This window comes from Typopeltis vanoorti, chromosome 20, assembly GCF_054136105.1.
Source record: "Typopeltis vanoorti isolate ZY-2024b chromosome 20, IOZ_Tvanoo_1.0, whole genome shotgun sequence".
NCBI classification, from domain to species: domain Eukaryota; kingdom Metazoa; phylum Arthropoda; class Arachnida; order Uropygi; family Thelyphonidae; genus Typopeltis; species Typopeltis vanoorti.
The window spans coordinates 40,934,309-40,959,033 of NC_143568.1; the positions used below are offsets into that span (position 1 = coordinate 40,934,309).

At 36.3% G+C, this 24,725-nt stretch overlaps 1 protein-coding gene across 1 annotated transcript in view; it reads right to left on the minus strand.

Moving 5' to 3' along the window:
- The window catches only part of LOC150095391 (protein DENND6B), a 480,236-nt gene that overhangs the window by 265,169 nt on the left and 190,342 nt on the right, over window positions 1-24,725 (minus strand). The gene's annotated exons all lie outside the window — the stretch shown is intronic.

A 24,725-nucleotide genomic window follows, 5' to 3' on the forward strand; every position in this document is an offset into this window, starting at 1 on the left:
TCCACAATACCTCACTTAAAAACAAAGATAAACTAGACTACAATAAATAAAACTGTAACCATTCCATACATTAAAGGGAGATCACATAAAATAAACAGAATACTACAGAAATACAACCTTAAAGCTACCTTTAAACCTCCTGCAAAATTAAAGAGCTTACTCATCCAAAGACCCACTCCCTCCGCTGGCCCACCGTGGAGTATACTGTATTTATTTCACCTGTAATCTACCCTATGCACAATTGCTATCAGACAAAAGGAACATACATGACACATTAAATATAGTAACTATGGTGAAGCTGGCCTTTCTGATCATGCCCTGAACACTTTACATAGGATTGACTGGAAAAGCACCTGTTGTTTACATCACACCAAAAAATGGTATAAACGTAAATTTAAGGAAGCCTGTGAGATTCTTATCACCTCCCCCCTAATCGTAACAATAATGATGGTCAAAAATCCCAAGCATATGGAAGGCACATATTCTACCCACTTAACCTTCCTCCCTAAGAGTTAACTATAAATAGGACCATAGATAATCCAGGATCTTAAATCTAATATAACAATAGTCATGTTAAATTAGGACATCATTGTTACTGTAATAAAACTATCTATATGAGAGAATGTTTCTCTGATGTTATCTTAAAATCTGCTACTGCCAACCCTCCCACAGAGTGTTTCCTTTTATGGCCATTAAGTTGACAGTGTATTGGGAGAGAAAATTACTGTTTTAAACTTAGTAACGTGTTGTAATAATTCAGTAAATCCAGTAATAAACAGGGCTTCACTAATGAGCTTGAACAAAATAATTCTATTAACTTTTTAAATTTAACACTAATAACATCTAAGAAAAATATATCATGAAAGTTTACCACAAGCCTATGCTGACTCTTATCAGTATACGAGAGAGAAAAAATCATTTGCACTTAAAAGTTTATAATTGCATATAAGTATATAACAGTCTTTGAAGATATAAAAGATATAACTTACTTGGAATGGATTTTCTTAAGCCATTTTCTTATACCTCCCCCTCCCCAAACAATAACAATTATTGTTGGGTAATTCATTATTAATAGATCATGTTAACTCTACAACAAAAGTAAGACTTGCCAACCCCTAAAACAAAAATGTTTCCCATAACAAATTCTTAAAATTTCCATACATACATAATTTATATAAAGCCATGAAATATATAACCAACAAACAAAGATAGAGAAGTTATTGTTATCCTTTATAAGCTTTTAATAAGGCCACACAGGACCTCCATGCAGATCTTCACCTGTATTCTGTGGGGATGAAGTCGTGGTAGAGAAAATCCAGAGGCAAGTGACAAAGATTGTGGCAGGTCTATAGAATTCTCTCTCTGAGATTAGATTAGATTGAAGATCTGTTGATTCCAAAACTAGCTTATAGGGGGAAAAGGAGAAGGAATGATAGAAGCATAAAGGCTATTAATTTACCTATCGGCCGAGGAGATGAACTATCGAGACCAAATTGCACTTATCCATGTTATTCAACGGGTGTTACAGAATCGTATCCAGATTTAGCTGTACGTCTATAGACGTCATGGCCAGTTGGGGGATTAAAGAGACTTTATTAGATTGGCATTAAAGACTAACATGGACATTGCCAGCCTGGTTGGCTGAGTGGTTAGTGTATCTGCTCTCCAACCAAGAGGATGCTTTGAATTCCTCCATGTTAGTGAATGTGGGAGATGGATTTCACTACATGGGGTGGGACCACCACCTACTCATTGGAAGACTGAAATGGCTTGAAAAAGTTCCATGTTTGTCTCTAGAGCAGAGTCTCCATACCTGGTAAAAATAAGTAAATAAAAAAAAGAACGAAAAAAAAATTACATATATATATACAGTCATACCCCGACTTACGCGAATCCGGAGTGACTTGGTTTCTTATATGTACGTATTCCCGTCCCGCTTCATGCCTCACCACTAGTCGTATCTTTCAGGCATCGGCCACATTTGCCAGTGTTGCACATGCTGTGAACAAGCACTGACGTGTTTCATGCGGTCTCCATTCATACACGATTTTTATAGTCTACAAATCTTGCGATTGTTTAATGTTATGTTCTTGATAAAAATTTTATCACATAAAAAATAATAATGTCATCCAAATGAAGTAAGTCTGATTCTTCTACAGCTAACAAGAAAAGAAAAACATTAACTTTGGAAACATTATTAAGGATTTTGAAGAAGGAATGAAAATTTGTGAGCTAGCAAAGAAGTTCAATCTACAGGAATCCACAGTAAGAACAATCATAAAAGAAAGGTTTACAGATTTTGGAGGACATAGATTCCAAAGAGGAATGAATTGCTAGCCACAAGGCAAGGAATAAAAAAATCATTAGCTTGCTATTAAGAAATTTTGTGTGACAAGAAAAAGACATTATGCCGTCAGAGGAATCTATTAGATTTTATGAAACCATTGACATCGAAATAACTAATTATGATTATATTTCTTAAAAAATATAGGTGTTTTTGTAAACTTTTGGTCCCAATTGTATGTTTGTATATATAAATTACATGCAAAATTATACCCCGAGTTATGCGAATTCGACTTGTGCGCTTTTTGTTGGTCCCACCTACCGCGTAACTTCAGGGTTTTACTGTATATGTATATATATAAAATCAATAAAAAAAGAAAAGAAAAAATCTTTAACCGACCCAATGATGTATGAATGTACTATAGGTTTATAGAAGTCTTTTGTGGGTGGGAGCCACATAAAAAAATTCAGTACATGGCAGGAAGAGAGAGAATGGGAAGGGAAGGATTCAATCATAGAAATTATGTAAAAGTCTGGCTTTAGCAAGGATGTTAGGACTAGAATTTTGGCTTAAAGGTGGTGAATGGATGGAATATGTTGCCTGAGGTATCTGTGAGTGCTACATCAGTGAGTGAGCTTAAGGAGAGGAATGATAGGTAGTGTGTGATTATTGGATTTCCCACAATAAGTATTCTGACTCCATGGAGATACCTGTATAATAATAATCATCATCATCAAATTCCTGCCATGTACCCTCAAGGAGTGTACAGGATATGATAGTACCACATGAAAAAAATTACATCGTTACTAACTTCCTATCTACAATTTTCCTCCAAATCAGTCTGTTACTTGTCAAGACTCCAACATTACTTACCAGATCTTATATTTCTATCGTCTAAGGCACTTTGTACCATATCAATCCACCTATATCTTGGTCTTCCTCTGGGTCGTTTTGCTGCCAACCTGGCAGAGAGCACTTGTTTTGCTAATCTTTCTTCGCCCATTCGGTTTAAGTGACCATACCACCTGAGATTAGCTCTGCTAACATATTCCTGGATGCTGACAATGTCAAGTTCTTTCCTAATATCCTCGTTTTTAATATGATATTGCCATTGATGCCATCTGTTCATGCCTATAATCTTTCTCAGGACTCTCATATCTGCGATCTCTAGTCTTTGGTCAAGTGTTTTACTTCTGATCCAGCTCTCAGATCCATAAGTTAAAACTGGTTTGAACACTGTCTTCTATACAGCTAATTTAGTGTTCGACTAATTTCTCTCTTATTCCATATGAATTTATTCAATTGACTTCCCACCATACCAGCTTTGTTGATTCAGTTGTCTATTTCTATATTTAATTTACCATCTTCAGTAAAAATCTTGCCTAAGTAGCTGAAATGTTTTACTTGTTCCACAGGTTCTCCATTCACAACACAGTTGACATTTTCAATGATTCTACCTATTTTCATTGTCTTTGTCTTTTTAATGCTGACCTTCATACCATATCTATTACAACAGTTATTCAATTTAGTCAGAGAATCTTGCAAACTTGTAGCGGATTTATTTAGAAGTATAACATCATCCGCATAAAGCAAAGAGCTGACATTAACATCTCCAATTCTGATATCATGTTTAATACCACTTTCCTTCATAATGTGATCCATATAGATAATGAATAAAAGAGGGGATAATGTACACCCTTGTCTCACACCAGATTTAACATTAAACCATCTTCCTTTACTTCCTTCAATTCTAACTGCTGACTTACAACTCAAATAAAGACTAATTACTGCTTGATATAATGCCCCACTGACACCATATAACTGTAGCGTATTGAATAGCTTCTCTCTTGGCACCTTGTCATATGCCTTTTCCAAATCGACAAAACTTAAATACAGATCTTTGTTATATTCCCATGCTTTCTCGACTATTTGTCGTAAAGTGAAGATCTGATCCTGATAGCATCTATTTGGCCTGAATCCAGCTTGTTCTTGTATAATAATAATAGTAATAATAATATATTTATATATTCGGATTAAAAGGTTATCTTGACTGGCCACCTAAAGCAACTAAATCAACTAAACCATCTAAAATCCACAGACAAACAAATCAAGAAATTCTTCAGCACCGTAATGTATTTTGTTGCTTCCCTTGTCAGTTGAACTGTAACTATCTACATTAAGTTCAACTATTAGATCTTCAGATTCTTGCTTACACAAGCACTATCACAACTGCTGAGTCCTCATCTCTAAAAATCAACATAAAAAAAGATAAAAAAAAACAAAAATAGCAGTCCATCTGATTGAATATAACCACACGCTCCAAACAGGGAAACTGACCAAAAAATATGAAGTCAAACTAAGAATATCAGCATCCACAGCAATAAAAACATAATGTAATGCTGCTGATGTTCATTATCCTTAATATCATCTGAAGTTTGGACAATTCCTTCCCCTTTTTATACAGAGTTCATCCTCTAACATTATTTTTAAATATAAATTAAAGATGCCATGAAATTATATTCTTGGTTTAATCCTTTATCTAAGTGTAAGCAAACAAAGTTTGTGCATGAAGTAACTTCACAAAGCCTCGTATATAGAGGCTTCATAATAACACTTGCATTATGACACCGCAAGGTAAAAGAGGGTATAAGGAAGATGATGATGATTATGACTTACATTATGACATATGACTTCATAACACTTGCATTATGGGAATATGTACAATGCTATGCATTATGGGAAGGGTCACTACACAGACTGGTTTCAACCTTTATGGAGGTCTCATCAGTGGGAACCAGACCCAGAAGTGATACCAAGGTTGAAGTAATGCAGAAGTCATATTTCGATACATGAGTGGCCAAAAGGTGTCACACCTTATTACTAAAATACTCTGATTAGATAGATGTCAAAAGTTTTTCCACTTGGTTATAGTATAAATTAAAGATGCAAGATGCACAAACTTTGTTTGCTTACACTTGGATAAAGGACTAAACCAAGAATATCATTTCTTGGCATCTTTAATTTATAGTATAACCAAGTGGGAAAACTTTCAATATTATTTTTAAATTTTACGCACTTATAATATTCAGTTTTTTAAAGCCTTTTTTTAAGAATTTTTTTTTAATTCCAATTTAAATTTTAATTCTGATTCCATCATATTCTCTATACTTTTTTTATTTTTTTCCAATGTTCCAAATGGATTCACTATCTTATTCCATTGTTTTGTATTACATTTCAACTTCGAGATTTATTCATTTATTTTATTTATTTATTATTGTTGTCGATTTACGCATCCAGAAAGTAAAATCTGGTCAAGAATTAATAAAAATAAATAAAAAAACTGGTACAAATGGAATAACGTTTTTCCTTCTCTACCCCAGAACATGCAAGCCGGCCCTGTGAGAACACACACACTTCTACAGACATAGGACACCTCCAGGAATAAGGAGTAACCAACTTATTCCGTAGGATTTCAGTTTACCATGCCTACATGGTAAAAAGTGCAGGTCTATGTGTGAGCGTAAATTGTCTGAGTTTCTTCAGTGTTTCACAATATGCATCAATATTAAATGTGGTCCCTCACTGAAGAAAATTGACAAGCAAGATCTCTTTTTTGGTCCCAGAAGACAGTTGCCATAATTTTTTCGACTTATGTGCTTGTTTGATTTTTTTTTTTTTTTTTCAGAGATGATGAATGGCACTATTGAACTGACTGTTGTTTTGATTCAATGTTTGTGTATGAAATCCATATTTCATCACAAGTCATGATACGATAAAAAAAGATCATCTCCTTCATTTTCATAGCAGTGCAAAATTTTTTGAGCTGATTCCACTCGTCACTATTTATAGTCAGTCAGATTTTTGTCACCCATCTGACATACAATTTCTTATACCCCAGCTTTTCTGTCACAATTTTGTGAATGAGGTATCTGAGCATGAAACTTCCAAAAATTCAAAAAAAAGTTCTATAATTGAGAAACGACGATTCTCTCAACTTTTCGTGTTCACTCTTTCCACCAAACCATCTGTAACCACACTTGGATAGCCACTGTGCTCTTCCTTTTGAACGTTGTTGCAGCTTCTTTAAACAAACGACATCAAAAATAAACCTTACACAGTTGGTGAATTTCTGCAGCACTCATTTTCTGTCAACAAAAAAATATCACACCATGAACCTCGCAACTTGTGGAATTTTTTTTTATCACATCACTTACTACAAATTATTCGTAGAAGATAACAAACAATATGTGACAAAAGTAAAATAGTCAACAGCTAGCTAATGAGTCACTCTATGCTACCATGCATGCATAGCCTCTCTCCCATATCTTATTTGGTGAAGATATCATTGACATATCTGAACCAAACTTTGGGTTTTGGACTTGTTGAATCCAGAGCTCACTGCTTGAAGTCTTTGTGTAAAAGTCAGCTATGTGTGTGTGAAGGGGAGAGGAAACATAGTAGTATCTTCTTTTCGTAGGTAGAAATTATCTGCGACATGAAATACTTCAACAGAAGTATGTGGGCAAAGAGGGCTGTGATACCAGGCAGAAAGGTACACAAAGCATAACATGGTTCTTCTAGGAGAAGAACCATGTTATGGATTGGGACATTTGAAAAAAGGGCAGTTACATTAAAGCTGACTAATAAATCTTCATTGTTGAGTGTAATATTTTTAATTTGTTTATGAAGTGTTGAGTATTTCTTATGTTGGAGGGGGAATGATCTATCAACTCACTTAGTGTCACTACTAGTTTCTTAGCTAAGTGATAGTGTTTGAATGACAGAACCCTTAAACTCATTGCAATGCTTTTTTAGTCAATGGCTATAACCCTAATAAATAAAATATACAAAATACTTCATGCTCTTCCCTCTTACCCCTCCACAAACCATAGTGAAACTATTCCCATCCCAAACATTTGTGGGTACATCACAAAACATAGCCAAAATTCTACACAAACATAAACTCCATGCAATTTTCAGACCATGAATTCAGTTAATCCTTAGGAAAACTGACTACTTTTGTCTGTTTTCCTAAGGCTCAATTTCATTCATTTGCACATCCCAAAGTATATAAAACTACCTGAGCCTGCAGTTTGGCCTACATAGGCCAGGTTGGTCGATTTATTAACATTCACTTCAAGGTGAACTTGAAGAACACAAACTTATATCTGAAATTATCTATATGGCAAGTCGGGACTACCAGATCATGATCAGTATATGCCTTCACACTGGATTAAATGGAAGGTAACTGTGCTGTGGAGAAGTCACTAAATATCTGAGAGACAACTTTCGGCATCACCTATGATCCATATACAATTATTACAATTATTAATACAATAATTGTAATAATTGTATATGTGTGGTCTTAGAATGACTGTCTCCCAGTCATTCTAAGACCACACTGAGCATGACTTTTCCAACTTACCTCTATTACCTGTCACCTAGAAGGCACCATGCTGTGACAACAGTTCCTTTTCAGTTAGAATGTGAGCTATTTCTACAACAATCTAATTAAGTGTTGTGTATTTAATTTACCTTAGTTATAATTTGTGTTCTCATTATGCTTATTAAAAAAAACAGCAAAATATTAATAACCTCAATAAATTAATTATTGTTTTTTTCATTCTGGTGTTGTTTATTATTATTAAGAGAGACGACCTCCAGGGAGTCATGGACTCATTGAGGGAGGCCACATATTACACACACACCAGCTATCATACTTATTCTTAAATTCATTCGCACTACATGCACTCACAACATCCAATGCCAATCCATTCCAATCATGCGCCACCCTATGAGAGAAAAATTTAGCCCTACCTCCTTCTTAGCAACATTCATTCTCAGCATCCAAGGATGCCCTCTAGTCCTTCCCCAATCCTCCATAAATTGAAAAATTCCATCGATTGAATTTTATCCTTTATCCATGTGTTAGCAAACAAAGTTTGCACCTGAAGTACTTTCAGGACTGGGACAACTCGTGGTAAAGGTGGTATAAGTTCTCATCACTTGCCTTAGCATCTCCCATAATGCAAAACACATCTCCTTGCAGACATGTATAATGCTATGCATTAAGGGAAGAGCCACTACTCTGACCAGTTTCAACCTTTACTGAGGTCTCATCAGTGGGAGCCAGACCCAGAGGTGGTGATACTAAGGTGGAAGTAATGGAGAAGTCACATTTTCCTATACGAGTTGTCAAAGGGTGTCCCACCCTATTATTAAAATTCTCTGGATTAGAGATAGGTTTATGGAAGTGTTTTCACTTGGCAATGCTATTAATTATATACTGGGTTTTATCCTTTATCCAAATGTTAGCAAACAAACCTTTACCATGAGTTGCCCCAGTCCTGAAAGTACTTCAGACGTAAACTTTGTTTGCTAACACTTGGATAAAGAATAAACCCCAATATATAATTAGCAACATAGCCAAGTGAAAAAACTTCCAGAAAAATCCATCAATTGAAATCCTCTATGACCATTTCAAAAGTTTGTAAGTCTCAATCATATCACCTATCTTTCTTCTGTTTGCCAGTGTCTGCAGTCTACAAATACTCAATCTGTCTTCATAATCAGTATTCCACAATCCTGATATCATTTTTAACACTCTCCTTTGTACTCTCTCCAAAATATCAGAATCGCAAAGGAAACCAGGAGACTATACCTGTGCACAATAGATCAAGTGAAGTCTTATCAAGGACTTGTAAAGAGGTAAAATGACATCCTTATCTTTACATGTGAACGTTTGTTTCAACACTGCAATTACATTTAGAGTTGTATTTGCAATCTTTGCTACATGGCCCCTGAACTTCAACTTTCTATTTATTAACACTCCAAGATCCCTAACTCCGCCATGGGATCTTTAGGGGTCTCATGCCAGTCCCAAGCCTGGATAAAGGAGGAGGGTTGGTCAGATGAGTGTCAATGCTCTGACCGTAAAGAAAAAACATAATTGTTATCTGATGCCTATACAACCAACAGCCACAACATGCCGGCTCGGGCGTCGCCCGGATAAACAAGGCCCGCGATACCAATCGAGCGATCGGGGTTGGATCGAAAAGTGGGATACCGAAAGGAAACAGAAACTGACAGAAATGTTATCAGTAGGAACATGGAATGTGCGGACACTCTGGATGTCAGGAAAATTAGAACTACTTCATGAGAAAATGAAGAGATATCGGTGGGATATACTAGGATTGGCAGGGATGAGATGGACATCATCTGGAGAGATCAATGGATGCGAAGTAATATGGTCAGGACATGACACCATGCACACCAAGCAGGAGTTGGCTTCCTTCTCAGCAAAAGAGCTCGAGAGGCACTGTTAGGCTACAAACCAGTAAATGAACGAATCATAGTAGCAAGATTTCAGGCAAAGCCATTCAACATATCAATAGTCCAGATATATGCACCCACATCTGACAGCACAGATGAGGATATTGACTTATTCTATAAAGATCTGACAGAGACAACAGAAACAATACCAAAGCAAGATGTGCTAATTACTGAAGGAGATTGGAATGCCAAAGTTGGAATAGATAATGATGGTTGGGAAAAAGTCATGGGAAAATATGGTTTCGAAGAAAGAAATGAACGCAGTGAAAAATTGTTAGAATTTGCAGTGGACCACGAGATGATAATCTGTAACACAAGATTCCAACAAAAGGAGTGTAGAAAATGGAAGTGGCGATCAAATGATGGGAAAACCAAAAACACGATTGATATGATTATGATTAAAAGAAGATGGATAACATCAGTACAGCAATGTCGAACTTTTCAAGGAGCGGATATAGACTCGGACCATAGTTTGGTGATTGCAAACATCAAGATGAAACTGAAAAAGAAATATAAACACCAACATCAGAATAGAAGCGATACAGCACGAATAAGTGAAGCAGAAATAAGAAGAAGGTACAGAACAGTGTTAGCAGAGAAACTTAAAAGTGTGGAGAAAGAAAAAAACTCGAATTTAAGAGTGAAAAGCGTAATGAAGGCGATAGAAGATGCAGTTGAAGAAACAGTACCAGAAGAAGAGAAGATCAAGAAGAAATGGATTACACAAGAAACACTGAAGTTAGTACAAAAGAAAAGAATGTTGAAGATAAGAAGGAATACATCAGAACAAATAGAAGAGCAATAGAGAAGAAAGTGTAATGAGGTGAAAAAAGCAGTCAGAATGGATAAAATAAAATGGTTAGAAGCCCAATGCAACAATATAGAACAGTACTATGGAGAGCATGAAACAAGGGAGGTATACAGAATGATAAAAACCCTTAATAGAAAGTGGCAACCAAAACAGGCCACAATTAAAGATGAAAAGGGCAAAGTATTGATGAATAAAGAAAAAATTGTACAGCGGTGGACAAGATACTGTAGTGAGTTATATGAAGAAAAACTAGATTCAGATAGCATTGGGAAACTCGCTGAAGAATTGAAGCAGATATCACCACCAGGTAATGAGCATGATATGGACATTTTAAGAGGAGAGGTAGAAAAAGCAATAGGATGGCTAAAACACAACAAGAGTCCTGGTAACGATAACATTACTGGAGAAATGATTAAATATGGTGGTGAAAGTATGATTACAGAAATGCACCAACTATGCAATATGGTATGGAAAGAAGGGAAAATGCCAGAGGAGTGGGTGAAATCAATATTAGTAACATTATACAAGAAAGGAAATAAGCTAGAATGTAAAAATTATAGAACAATTGCCTTGATAAGTCACCTTGGTAAAGTGATGATGATCATATTGACAGAAAGATTGAGAACACATTTGGAAACATACCTTGCAGACGAGCAAGCAGGATTTAGGAAGGATAGAACTACAATTCAACAGATTTTTGACAATGAGGTTAACAGCAGAGAAAGCTAGGAGAAAAAACAAAAACATATATGCTTGCTTTGTTGATTTTCAGAAAGCATTTGACAGTATTGACCAGAAAGTGACATTAGCAGTTCTGGAATTCTATGGAATTGATAAAAAACTAATAGCTATATTAAAAGATGTTTACCAGAATGCAGTTGCAGCAGTTAGAATAGGTGATGATTTGGGGAAATGGTTTAAAACAAGCAGAGGTACTAGACAGGGAGACCCAATATCACCAAGCATTTTCATCGCACATTTAGAAAGAGCAATGGATAAAATGAAAGAAGATGCCAAAGGAATATCTGTACACGGAATGAGAATTAACAATCTGAGATTTGCAGATGACATTGTTATTATTGAAGAAGACGAAAGAGAACTACAAAAAACACTGAAACTGTTAAATGAGGAAGGGAAGAGATTTGGACTTGTTATGAACTTTGAAAAAACAACGACAATGGCATTTGGTGAGAAGAACATGAAACAAAAGATACAAGTGGATGGAACTGATATAGAAAATGTAGAACAATTCACATATTTGGGAAGTAAACTGACATATGACTTGGATTGTAAAAAAGAAATAAAGATCAGGATTGCAAAGGGAAGAACAAATCTGAAGGCCATGGATAACATCTGGAAAAGTAAAGTGATCAGTCTGCAAACAAAACTAAGAGTATTGGAAACATGCATCTTCAGCGGTGTACTGTACGGATCTGAAATGTGGGTAATAAATAAGGAATCAAGAAAAAGAATTTTGTCATTTGAAAGAACTTGTTACAGGAAGATTCTAAGAATAGGATGGGTACAGAAAATCACCAATGAAGAGCTCTATCAGAAGATAGAACCAAAACAGAATCTAATGCAGAAGATTATAAAACGGAAGCTGCAATTATTTGGACACATCTGTAGAATGAGTGAGGACTGGAAGATAAAGACATTTATGTTTGGACAAAGAAAGGTGGAAGAAGATAGTGAAACAGGAATCAGACATCAATGGGCAGTGAGCCCATGATTCTTGATGATGATGATGAAGATCTCTAGTCTCATCAGTTTCATAATCCCAACAATATAACACTACATTCGATATCTAATCACACCGAAATGAATGACTTTACATTTACTGTCATTGAACTGACATCCATTTTCTCATGCCCACAATTCAGCCTATTCAAATCATTTTGAAAGTACTGCATATCAGCAGCATTTCTGATTACCCTACCTATCTTTGCATCATCAGCAAATAGCTTATGTTGCTTGTGAAATATTCCCAATATCATTAATGTACAGATTGAATAAAAGTGAACAAAGCACTGATCCTTGTAGTACACCACTGGTTATCTTAAATTTTGCAGACTCACATCCTCCATATACCACTTTTTGATATCTGTGAGTAGTCAGCCATCCTCTTCTCCATGCTAATATTCTATAACCCAAACCCACATTCTCCAATTTATGAAACAGTCTACCAAGCTATATTCTGTCAAAAGCCTTAGCAAAATCCTAAAGTATCATGGTGTATCCATTCCCCTTGTCTAGTTCAATTTTAACATCGTTATAGAATGTGAGCAAGTTGCTAAAACGTGACCTTCCCTTAGTAAATCCATGTTGCTCATTACAAAGTAGAAATCCACTGTTAACCCCTTTCTGAATGCGAGCTCTAATCAATTTTTCCAAAATCTTTAACACCACTCTTGAGATACTAATTGGTTGATAGTCGAATACATCAGTCTTTGCACCACCCTTGTGCCGTAGCATTACCATACACTCTTTCCATTCCTGCAGAATCTTCCCTGTTCTGACACTCATATTAAATAGCCTGGTCAAAGAAATAGCCAGTTCAGCTGAACACTCTTTTAGCACACGTACTGATATACCATCAGTAACTATTATTGAATTCTTATTCAGTTTGTGCAACAGCTCTAATACCTCATCCTCACACACCTGGGTTTCTTCATCCAATGAGGTGGTAGCAGTGAGCTAAATGTCGCATACACCAAGCCGATGATAGCTTTTAAGAAAATGGGTGCTCATTAGTTGAATAACCCTTCTGCATCTAGAAGAGTTATTCTTTCATATTCATTCTTTCTTTTACTTGCAGCATATCGATAGAATTCTTGTGAGCTGTCTTTAGCATGCAGAGCCAGTTTATTTTCATACTCAGACTTTGCTTTCCATACAACAGTTGTGACTATTCTAGCCTGCTGCTTATAATTTTCATAACAGACATTGTCCTTATGCACACGGTATTCCTTCCATGTCATTCCACATTCCAGAATGCCTTGTGAGCTGTCTTTAGCATACAGAGCCAGTTTCTTTTCATACTCAGACTTTGCTTTCCATACAACAGTTGTGACTATTCTAGCCTGCTGCTTATAATTTTCATAACAGACATTGTCCTTATGCACACAGTATTCCTTCCATGTCATTCCACATTCCTTCCACATTCCAGAATGCCTTAGCTAACGGAAATAAGCAAGTGTTTGAAAGGAAAAATAAACTTAAGAGTGGGAGAGTTTCAGAAATGAAGGAAAGAGTGTTGTACGGTGACTCGTTATTAAGAGGTGGGATAGATGGGAGTTTAACTAAATCGTACTTACCAGGTGCGAAATTTAAGGATGTTAGTGAGAGTATTAGAGCGCAAAAACAGAGGGTGAAAGAATTGATAGTTGTGGCGGGTACAAATGAATTGAAAGGAGATAAATTTTTTATGAGAGAGGACTTGAAAGTATTGTTATAAAGGTAGTGAAAGAAAAGAGTGACAGAGTTAGGATGGTGAGTCTGTTGCCACGGTACGACAGAGAGGAGTTCAGAAGGAGGGCCATAATCGCAAATGCCTTTATGAGCAGGTTATGCAGACGGTGTGGTGTGGAATTCGTGGACGTGTGGAATGAGTTTGATGGGCGAAATGATTTATACAAGGTGGATGGCCTGCATTTGAATGGATTTGTGTGCAGAGACTGGAAAAAGTGTTGCTGAATGAAGTGAAAATGGATGTGCATAACCAGGGAAACTAGAACTACCAAGGAGGGGGGGGGGGGGAGTGGATATGCAGACATCAATGAAACAGTTGAGTGTAAGAATGTATATAACGTACCCGAGCCAGTACTAAGGACAAGTAATCGGAATGGGATAGTTAGAATAATGCATCAAGATAGGGGTGGGACAAAGGGACCTCTTCATTTCGTGTATACTAATGCCAGGAGTATTAGGAACAAGAAGGAAGAATTTTTGGCCTTGGTTGGCTCTTCCTGGCCACAGGTTATTGGCATTAGTGAAACATGGCTGACGGAAGAAGATATAGTTAGTGGGATAGAATGTGTGGGTTATAGTGTGTTTAGGTGGGACAGAGAGAATAAAATGGGGAGAGGAGTGTTATTGATGATAGCTGATGAACTGCAGCCAAGGAGAATTGAAGTAGTATTGTAGGGTAGTAAAAAGAGCTCATTTGTGGTATTTGGTGTGACATTGAGACTGGCAGAACAAAATATACAGTTGGGTGCTGCTATAGACCAGGTGATGGAATAGATGGTTGGGATAGTATGCATAAACAAATTGATGAAATGAGTGGAAGGACGGTAATTATTATGGGTGATTTCAACTATGATAACATTGATTGGAAGGAGGAGAGTACACATGTGAGGAAGAAACTGGATTTTATTTAATCATTAAAGATTAACTATCTGAGACAGCATGTAATTGAAAATACTAGGGGTTTGAAAGTGCTTGACCTGGTAATAGCATCTGAGAATTTGACTGTAATGAATATGACCATGTTGCCACCTATTGGTGAGAGTGATCGTAAGGTCTTGACCTGGGAGGTGGCTAAAGGTGTGGAATTTTCGATTAAGACAGGGTATATGTGGAATTACCGTGCTGGCAAGTATGACAAGCTTAGGAGATTGCTCGGTTCAGTGCGACGGCATGTAAAACTGCAAGGGCTGGATGCTGATAGAGCAGGGGAAGTGGTCAAGGAGCATTTACAGGAGGTTATGGCTGAATGTATACCTAGGGTCTGAATAGTAAAACAAGTAGGAGTTAAAGGGATGAATAACACTATTAAGCTTGAGCTACAGAAAAAGAAACAACCGTGGAGGGAATTTAAAGAGAAAGGTGACCTGCAGGCACACGAATGGTTTAAAGCGCAGGCCAGAAGGGTAACGAGCGTGGTAAGAAAAGCAAAAGCGGATTATGAAAGGAAACTAGCTATGCAAGCTAAAGAGAATCCCAAACAGTTCTTTCAATATGCTGCAAGCAAAAAAAAAAAAAAAAAAAACTGTACATGACAGAATGATTTTAAGGAATGCCGATGGTAATGAGGTCATTGAATAAGTCAATATAGTGGAATTACTGAGTGAGCACTTTGCAAGAGTATATCATCCAGGTGGTGACATTGAAAGAATGAAGGAACCATTAGTTTAAACAAGAATTATGATGAATGAAGTGGAGGTGAATAGTCTATTACAGAACATTAATGTGAATACATCTGTGGGATTGGATGGTATACCGGCACGGGTATTACATGAAGCGGCTAAAGAATTATCAGTGCCCTTGAACCATGTTGTTTAATCTGAGTCTTGGGTGTGGTTTAGTTCCAAAGGGGTGGAAAGAGGGGAAAATAGTTCCACTGCATAAACGAGGAACCAAGACTACTGTTGCAAATTACCGACTGATCAGCATATCAGGAGTCATTGTCAAGGTCCTGGAGAAAGTAGTCAAGGGAAAAATACAGGAACGGATTGATGTAAATAAAATACTGTACAGGGATCAGCATGGCTTTGTGAAGAGTAGATCATGCCTCAGTAACTTGCACAAGTTTTATAACACAGTGACGGCTGAACTGGATAAGGGTAATGGGTTTACAGTGATACTGCTGGACCTGGCTAAGGCCTTTGACAGGATACCACATGGAATTCTAATCCATAAACTGCAATAATATATGGGAATGGATATAGGGTTGGTGAGATGGATAGGAGGGTGGTTGATGGAGAGATATCAGAGAGTAGTTTATTCAGGAGTAGAGTCCAAAAGACGGCCTGTGACTAGTGGCGTGCTGCAGGGTTCTGTTCTTGGACCACTGCTGTTTAATTTGCTCATTAACGATATGGGGATGGATCTGAGAGAAATGGTTCATTTGTTCGCTGATGATGCAAAGTTGGGTAGGGCAATAGTGAATGAATAAGATGTCAAAATTTTGCAGGATGATTTGGATAGATTGGAGGTCTGGGCTAAGGAGAATGGATGTCAATTTAATGTGGCAAAATGTAAGGTTATGCATTTTGGGGTGAAAAGATTAGCAGCAGTATATCACATTGGTGGAACTGTACTCCAGGAGATTGATGAGGCCAGGGAACTTGGGAGTGTTGGTGGATAGAGAGTTGAAGTTTACGGGACACATTGCAAAAGTGGCTAAATCAGCTCATCAAATCACTTGGATGCTGAAGAATACTTTGATGAGCAGAGACAAGCAAGTTATTATTCCTCTGCATCGAGCCTTGATAATACCCCATCTCGACTGTGCCCAGATTTGGTACCTAGGTTTCTTCTTGATGTGGAGGAGGTTGAGAGGATCCAGAGTGATAGCAGGTCTATGGAATGAATCTTATGAGAACAGGTTGAAGATTTGTGGGTTGCAAAAATTGGTTGACAGGCGGAAAAGACTAGATATGATCGAGACATTCAAATTGCTGAAGGGTTTCTATAGGATTAATTCAGAGGATATTTTTGAGATCAGGCCTGGTGGTGGGAGAAATAGGGGACATCTATGGAAGCTGGGCAAGAGTGTGGTTAGCAAGGGTGTTAGAGCTGGGCTCTTTACTTTTAGAATGGTAAATGAGTGGGATTAAGCTGCCAGAGTCTGTTGTGGGTGCTATGACAGTGAATGAGTTCAAGGCAAGGTATGATAGATACTGTGAGAATGCCAAATAGTTGTGTGGACATGATGTTTAGGGCCTCTCTCGATGAGTCTAAAGATGCCCTGGAGTTGCCCATAATAATAATAATCATCCTTTTCTTATGAATCTCTTACTTAATAAGATTACACATTCTATTTGACTCCAACCCTATTTATTCTTCGAACTAATGGTTCCCATGCACTGGTGATATTTTTCCCATACAGCAACCAATCCCATTTCACTGAACTCAGTATACTCCTCAATTGATCATAATGTCCTGCTTTGTAGTTCAGAACATAAACTTTTCTGAATGAAACAATAATAAACTTAGTCACTTCTCAAGTGCATATTGCATGATCACTGTCACCAACCGGACACAGAATAGTTACGTCTTTAACTGAAATGCTCTCTGACACTATAATCAAATCTAACACATTTTGATTTTAGAACTCAAAAAAGCACTCTTTTGAGTTCCTTCTGTCACATGCTGCTTCAGGAGGTTGTCCTGCAACAGCTGAATAAATGCATTTTCATTCTTCTCATGAGATTTTACTGCTACCCAATTAATATTTGGATAGTTATAAGTCTTCCATTATGATTATTCTTTTCAAGCTTATCTTTTCTATTTGGTGATGCATTTCTTCATCACTAGCAACTGATCCACCAGGTCTTTAACAAAACCCCACTATGCAATTGATCTTGTTAGATTCCGCCTCATACGAGATGGTTTCAAACTCGCTGCCACATGAAATACCGTTAGTAGTAGTAGCAGTACAATCATAGGTCTAACTGGATTGAAGTCATTCAATATCATTAGCAGTATGCCCTCTCCTCACCTATCCCCTTTATCCTTCCTAAAAATGCTGTATCCTTCACACTCGATACATTTTCCAACAACATTTTCATGTGATCTCTCATACTGAGCTTATCGCTAGTTAAGTCGTTAGCACATACTACAATTACGATCTCGTTTTCTTTCCTATTTGAATTGCTTCCTTTATATTCTCAATTTTCACTCCAGGAAAACTTAAAGTTATAACTTGCTCATGAATAGCATGTTTGATTATAGAGTCACCATACCAAATAAGATCTTTCTTTTTACAAACATCACTAATCTGAATTCGTGCTTTGTTGTTTCTTATTTTGATGCTTAATTTTCTTTTTCTTCCTATGCTCATTTAAATGCTTCTCGACTTTTTGTAATTCTGTGTCATCTCTCTGATGATCTACTTAAATTTTGCTCTTTCGGAGGTTAATTCATTTTCATTAACCTCCTCCACATCTCCAATAATCTTGTTAGCAAGGTTAGCCTTCATGTTCTCACCTGTGGTGCTCTTCTTAGCATTTCTTGTGTGTTTTGGTGCCATTTTAAACTTATACTTAGTATTGAAATATCTTAATAAAATATGTTATAAAATACTAAATACACTAAAATCTACACTAATATACTATAAAATAGACAAAAATTATCAATTTTACATGAGTGCTAATTCACTGATCAACCCTAATGTATTCTCCAATACCATGAAACAGTATTATAAACAGCATGGTCTTGTTTAAAAGCTGATGCCTCACCCAGCATGACATTACTGATGGTAGAACATCACTATGTTCTGCCATCATGTTTTTGGTTTATGCTAACACAGAATAAATTTGGCAAGATAAATCTCAAACAGCCAGTCCATCCTCATTCGTTGATTATCCTGATGAACACCTACTAATGGCACATGCTACAAAGAGAGAAGGATTTAATGTTACCTCATCAACTGCAGTCTTTTCCCTGCATTCCTTAAAGGCTACGTGATTTCCTCACAGTGATCTAGATTTGATCTTTAATCAATCTATTAAGGTTCCAATAAATTAAAATTTATCTGGGATCTTAGTATTAGTATGTAGAAAAAGTTATTAGTATGTAAAACATTTTGATATTGTGAACGCTTTTAGGATAGTTTTATGCCTGTGTGCCTTTGGTTGAGATTTACTAATTTCTTTTTTTTTTAAAGTTAGTGAGTTTGTTATAATGGTGTTCATAACAGTGAGAAGTCACTGTAACAAACACTAAAGTGACTGGTTTTATCATTACAGTAAGACCTCATTTAATGCTACCCCAATTAATGCTGATTTGCTATAATGCGGTTTTTTTTTTCGAACCCTAAACAAGCACTAAATATCCCATGATTCAATATAACAGGGTTCTACTCGAAGCCTAAAAAAGCGCTAAATTTATGCCGATTCAATTTATTGCTGTATTTTCTTTTTGCTTGATTTGTATATAATATGATTATTCCCGAACCAATCAACAAAAGGTTAAAACGAAACAAAATTGATAAGAAAAAGCATTTCACCTAACATTAAAATGCAGGTGCTGAGGCGATTAGAAAAAGGATGAATGTCAAGTTGACATTGGAGCAGCTTTAAATTTGTCTACTTCTACTATTACGAACGATTTTATAAAACAAGGATGAAATTAAGTATTCAGCAACTACAACCACAACATCTTCTGCAACAAAGGTAACCTGATCCAGAAGCAATGTTTTAGAGGAAATGGAGAAATGTCTTTCCATTTGATTGAAGATGAAACCGAACCGAACATGCCATTAATTCAGGAAATAATCATGAAAAAGGCCTGAAGTATTTTTAATCATATTCAAAAACAAAGAGAGGTTATGAGCGAAAACTTTGCAGCTAGAGGGGTGTTGGTTCGATAGATTTAAAAAAAGAAGCAACCTGTACAACATTCGAATCACCGGAGAAGCAGTGAGTGTAGATACTGAAGCTGCTTCAGCCTTTCCATCAACATTAAGAACCATAATTGAAAGAGGAAATTATCTCCCCCCACCGTATACTAGTTTTTAATGTTCATGAAATGGAACTTTTCTGGAAGAGAATGCCAAAGTGACATTTATATCGTGCAAACAAAAGCAAGCACCAGGATTCAAAGCTGTAAAAGACCATTTAACCCTTCTTCTGGGCAGTAATGCCAATGGTAATCTCAAATTAAAAAATATTGCTTGTATATCATTCCAAAACACCAAGAACCATGAAAGGAAAGTCAATCTAAAAATAACTTAAAATTAAAGTAAAACTTGTTTATTCTTGCTTGCATGTTCCCCCATCCTCATTTACTATGTGTTAAAATAATCCCCATCAATTTGTACCATCATTTTATATTGTGGTTTATGCCAATATGAATACACTTTCTTTTAAGGTTACATGGTGATCAGCATTCATATTTATGAACTTAGGGACACAAAACACATGTGTTGAAATGATTATTTTACTTATTAATAATCATAAAATTTCAACATTTGTTTTGTCCCTAAATTCATAAATATTAATAAGAATACAATTTGGTTGGCTAAATCCCAAATTGCCAGCCCATCCTTGTTCATTCAGTATCCAGGTAGATATCTAACAGGATAGTACACCACAAGAAGGTGAGGATTGGACATCAGGTCAGAAGCCCTGGTTGGTTCTCTGCAGGAAAAGAAGAAAGCATATCAAAAATTCCTGGCAAATAAATCAGCTTGTGCTCTTAGAGACAAATGTAAGAAAGCTAAATGCTCTGTAAAAATAACTAAACAAAAGTCATGGGAAGATTTGGTAAGAACATAGGTGGCAAGATATTCTGGGGTGTTGAAGAAGCTCAGAAATGGAGGAAAGAGTGCTGTAAAAAGAATGAGAGATGATAAAGGTGACATGAAAACTGGAGAAAAAGATACCCTTGAAGTATGGAGTAATTACTTTGAAAAATTGCTAAATGAAACAATCAGTGACAGCATAGTGGTAAAAAAACACTGATCAGGCACACATATTCATACTTGAAGTAGTAAAAGCCATCAAAAACCTGAAATGTAGAAAGGCAGTTGGGGTAGATGATATTCAACCAGAAATGCTTAAATATGGAGATACAAAAGTCTTACAGTGGCTGCACTGCATAGTTCAGAAGACCCAGACAAAGGGATGAATTCCAGATGATTGGAGTAGAGCTCTCATAGTACGCATATATAAAAAGAGAAATAAAACTGAATATGAGAAATTACAGAGGTATTTCTCTACTGAGTGTTCCTGGTAAGATTTATGTCAGCATACTTGAGAAATGGTTCAGAGGGATTGTGGGAGAGAAGCTTGGTGAAGAACAAGCTGGATTCAGGTCAAATAGAGGCTGTCAGGATCAGATTTTCACTTTATGACAAATAGTTGAAAAGTCATGGGAATATAACAAAGATCTGTATTTAAGTTTTATAGATCTGGAAAAAGCATATGACAAGGTGCCAAGAGAGAAGCTATTCAAAACGCTACAGTTGTATGGTGTCAGTGGGGCATTATATCAAGCAACACTTAGTTTTTATTTGTTTGAATTTTAAGTCAACAGTCAGAATTAAAGTAGAGGACGATGGTTTAATGTTAAATCTGGTGTCAGACAAGGATGTACATTATTCTCTCTGTTACTCATTATCTATATTGATCACATTATGAAGTGGTATTAAACCTGATATCAAAATTAGAGATGTTGCTTTCTGCTTTATGAGGATGATGTTATACTTCGAAAAAAATCTGCTACAAGTCTGCAAGATTCCATGACTAAATTGAATAACTGTTGTAATAGATATGGTATGAAGGTCAACAATAACAAGACAAAAACAATGAAAATAGGCAGAAGCATTGAAAATGTCAGTGTTAAAATAAATTTTAACTTATGGATCTGAGAACTGGGTTAGAAGTAAAACACTTGACCAAAGACTAGAGACTCAGATATGAGAGTCCTGAGAAAGATTATGGGCGTGAACAGATGGCATCAATGGCAATATCATATTAAAAACGAAGATATTAGGAAAGAACTAGACATGGTTAGCAGCCACAAATGTGTTAGCAGAGCTAATCTTGGGTGGTATGGTAACTTAAACAAAATGGGAGAGGAAAGATTAGCAAAATAAGTGTTCACTGCCAGGTTGGCAGGAAAAAGACCGAGAGGAAGATATAGGTGGATTAATATGGTAAAAAGTGCCTTAGAAGATAGAAATATAAGATCTGATAATGTTGGAGTCTTGACAGGTAACAGATTGATTTGGAGGAAAATTGTAGATAGGAAGTTAGTAATGATGTAAATTTTTCATATAATACTATCATATCCTGTACACTCCCCTGGAGGGTACATGTCAGAAATTTGATGATGATGATGATAAAATGATCCCATTTAACACTGTTTCGTTTAACACTTTGTCTTCTACGTGTGTTGAGGCTTAAGTGCTGTGAAGAATTCATGTTAGAGGTTTAATGGAATATTAACAGCACTGAGAAAGGATTAAAATTAATTTTAATACTTCCAATATTTCGTCTCCATCACAAAGACATCTTGGGGGGGATTACAAAAACTTTTTGTAACAACACACACACAAATACAATACAAAGTGAAACTAAAGTCCTATCTAGGTGGTGTGCCCTCTATGGGCATTTGCAGGTGGCCTGGGATCTAAAGATGGATCTCTGATAATTAAAGTCTCCCAAATTTTGGTAAGCTTAATGCAACCATATTTGTTTAAATTAGGTTGATTCCTGAGTGCAGAAGCAGATTCAAAGAACAGATCCATGCTCCACCATAGTAAATTCAAAAAAGGAAGAGACTATTCTTTGAATCTGCACTCAGAAATCAACCTAATTTAAACAAATACGGTTGCATTAAACTACCCAAAATTTGGGAAACTTTAATTATCAGAGATCCCTCTTTACATCCCAGGCCACCTGCAAATGCCCATAGAGGGCGTACCACCTAGATAGGACTTTAGTTTCACTTTGTATTGTATTTGTGTGTGTGTTGTTACAAAAAGTTTTTGTAATCCCCGAAGATGTCTCTGTGACGGAGACGAAATATTGGAAGTATTAAAATTAATTTTAATCCTTTCTCAGTGCTGTTAATATTCCATTAAACCTCTAACATGAGAACTTTATCTTCTAGGAACACATTGTGAGTGTTAATCGAGGTATTACTGTATTATCATTATTTATTATATTATACTTTTATGCATATCACCCCATCAAAGATGAAACATTTAGATAGGTCAAGGGTTACATGACCCAGAAATCCTGCTCTAGACACCAAATGTGAAATTTTTTGAAGTGTCTTCAGGCTTTCAGCTTACATCTAACAGAATATCAATGAAAACAAGAATACAACTTTTATGTAATTAATTACTATAGCATATATTGGTGACAATAAGAAATATTAGAAAAATAATTAGGTTGGGTTCGAGGTTATATCGTAGTGTGTAGTGTTCGTGCAAGCTCCTGATAAGATAAGTATTATTTTCAGTTATCGTTGATAAAATTAGTTAATATTGCGTAGTTTTGTTTGCCTTGCGTATTTTAGTGCGTCTGTTTGTGTGTTTTTGGTGTGTATAACTTATTATTTGATAAAACACGTTGCAATAATTATGGCACCTGTACGAAGGAAAATGGCGGCCAGTAATGATGGTTCGCCATCGTTATCAAAGAACAGTAGTATAAAAGAAATGAGTCATTGTACTAGCTGTGAAATGTATGCTTTACGGAGTGCAGTCGGAGTGTGGATAGATGATAAAGGATTGAATGTGTGTAGAAAATGTAGGGAGAATGAGGAATTGAAGTGTATTTCGGATCGTGAGTGTGATATTTTTGTCAACCTTCAGAATGAAGAAAATAGCGATATGACAAGAAACGGCAAGGTTGTACATGAGAATTATGAGAGTGTGAATGTAGAAAGTGTGAATGATAGTATTAATGGTTTCTCAGAGAATAAAAAAGATGAGATAGATGCATTGAATGAGATCACGTTGTTGAATGGTGCGATAGAAAGGGCAAAACAGCAGCTAGAGTGCATGAACAAAAGTCGACTGAATGAACCAACCAATAATAAAAGGTATAACAGGAAAAATAGGCGTATGAATGTGAACATGAACAAAATGAAGGATAGAGTGCTGTATGGAGACTCGTTAGTACGAGGTGTGTTAGTAGAGGATTTGACAAAATCGTACCAATCTGGTGCGACCATAAAGGATGTAACTGAGTCTATTAGAGAGCAAAAGGAAAGGGTGAAAGAAATGATTGTTGTGGCAGGTACGAATGATTTGAAAGGAGATAAAATGGAAATGATAGAAGACCTGAATGAATTGTTTGAGGTAGCAAAAGAAAAGAGTGAGAGAGTTAGAATGATTAGTCTTTTGCCATGGTATGACAGTGAAATGTTTAAAAGGAGAGCCATAATTGCGAATGACTTTATGCGTGGGTTATGTATGACGAGTGGTGTGGAATTTGTGGATGTGTGGAGTGAGTTTGATGGGCGAAAGGATCTATATAAGATGGATGGCTTGCATTCGAATGGTTAGCGTGTAAGAAGACTTGAGAAAGTGTTGCTGAATGTAGTGGATGTGCAAATTCAGGGAAACTAGATTCGTTAGGGGGGGGGGAGAGTAGATATACAGTCCTTAGGGAGGCAGTTGAATGTAAGAATGAATATAATATGCTAGAGCAAATAAGGACAACAAACCAGAGTGGGATAGTTAATATAAGGCATCAAGGTAGGGTTGGGGATAATGGGGGTCTTAAATTCATGTACACTAATACTAGGAGTATTAGGAACAAGAAGGAAGAGTTTTTGGCCATGGTTGGCACTTCCAGACCACAGGTTATTGGTATTAGTGAAACATGGCTG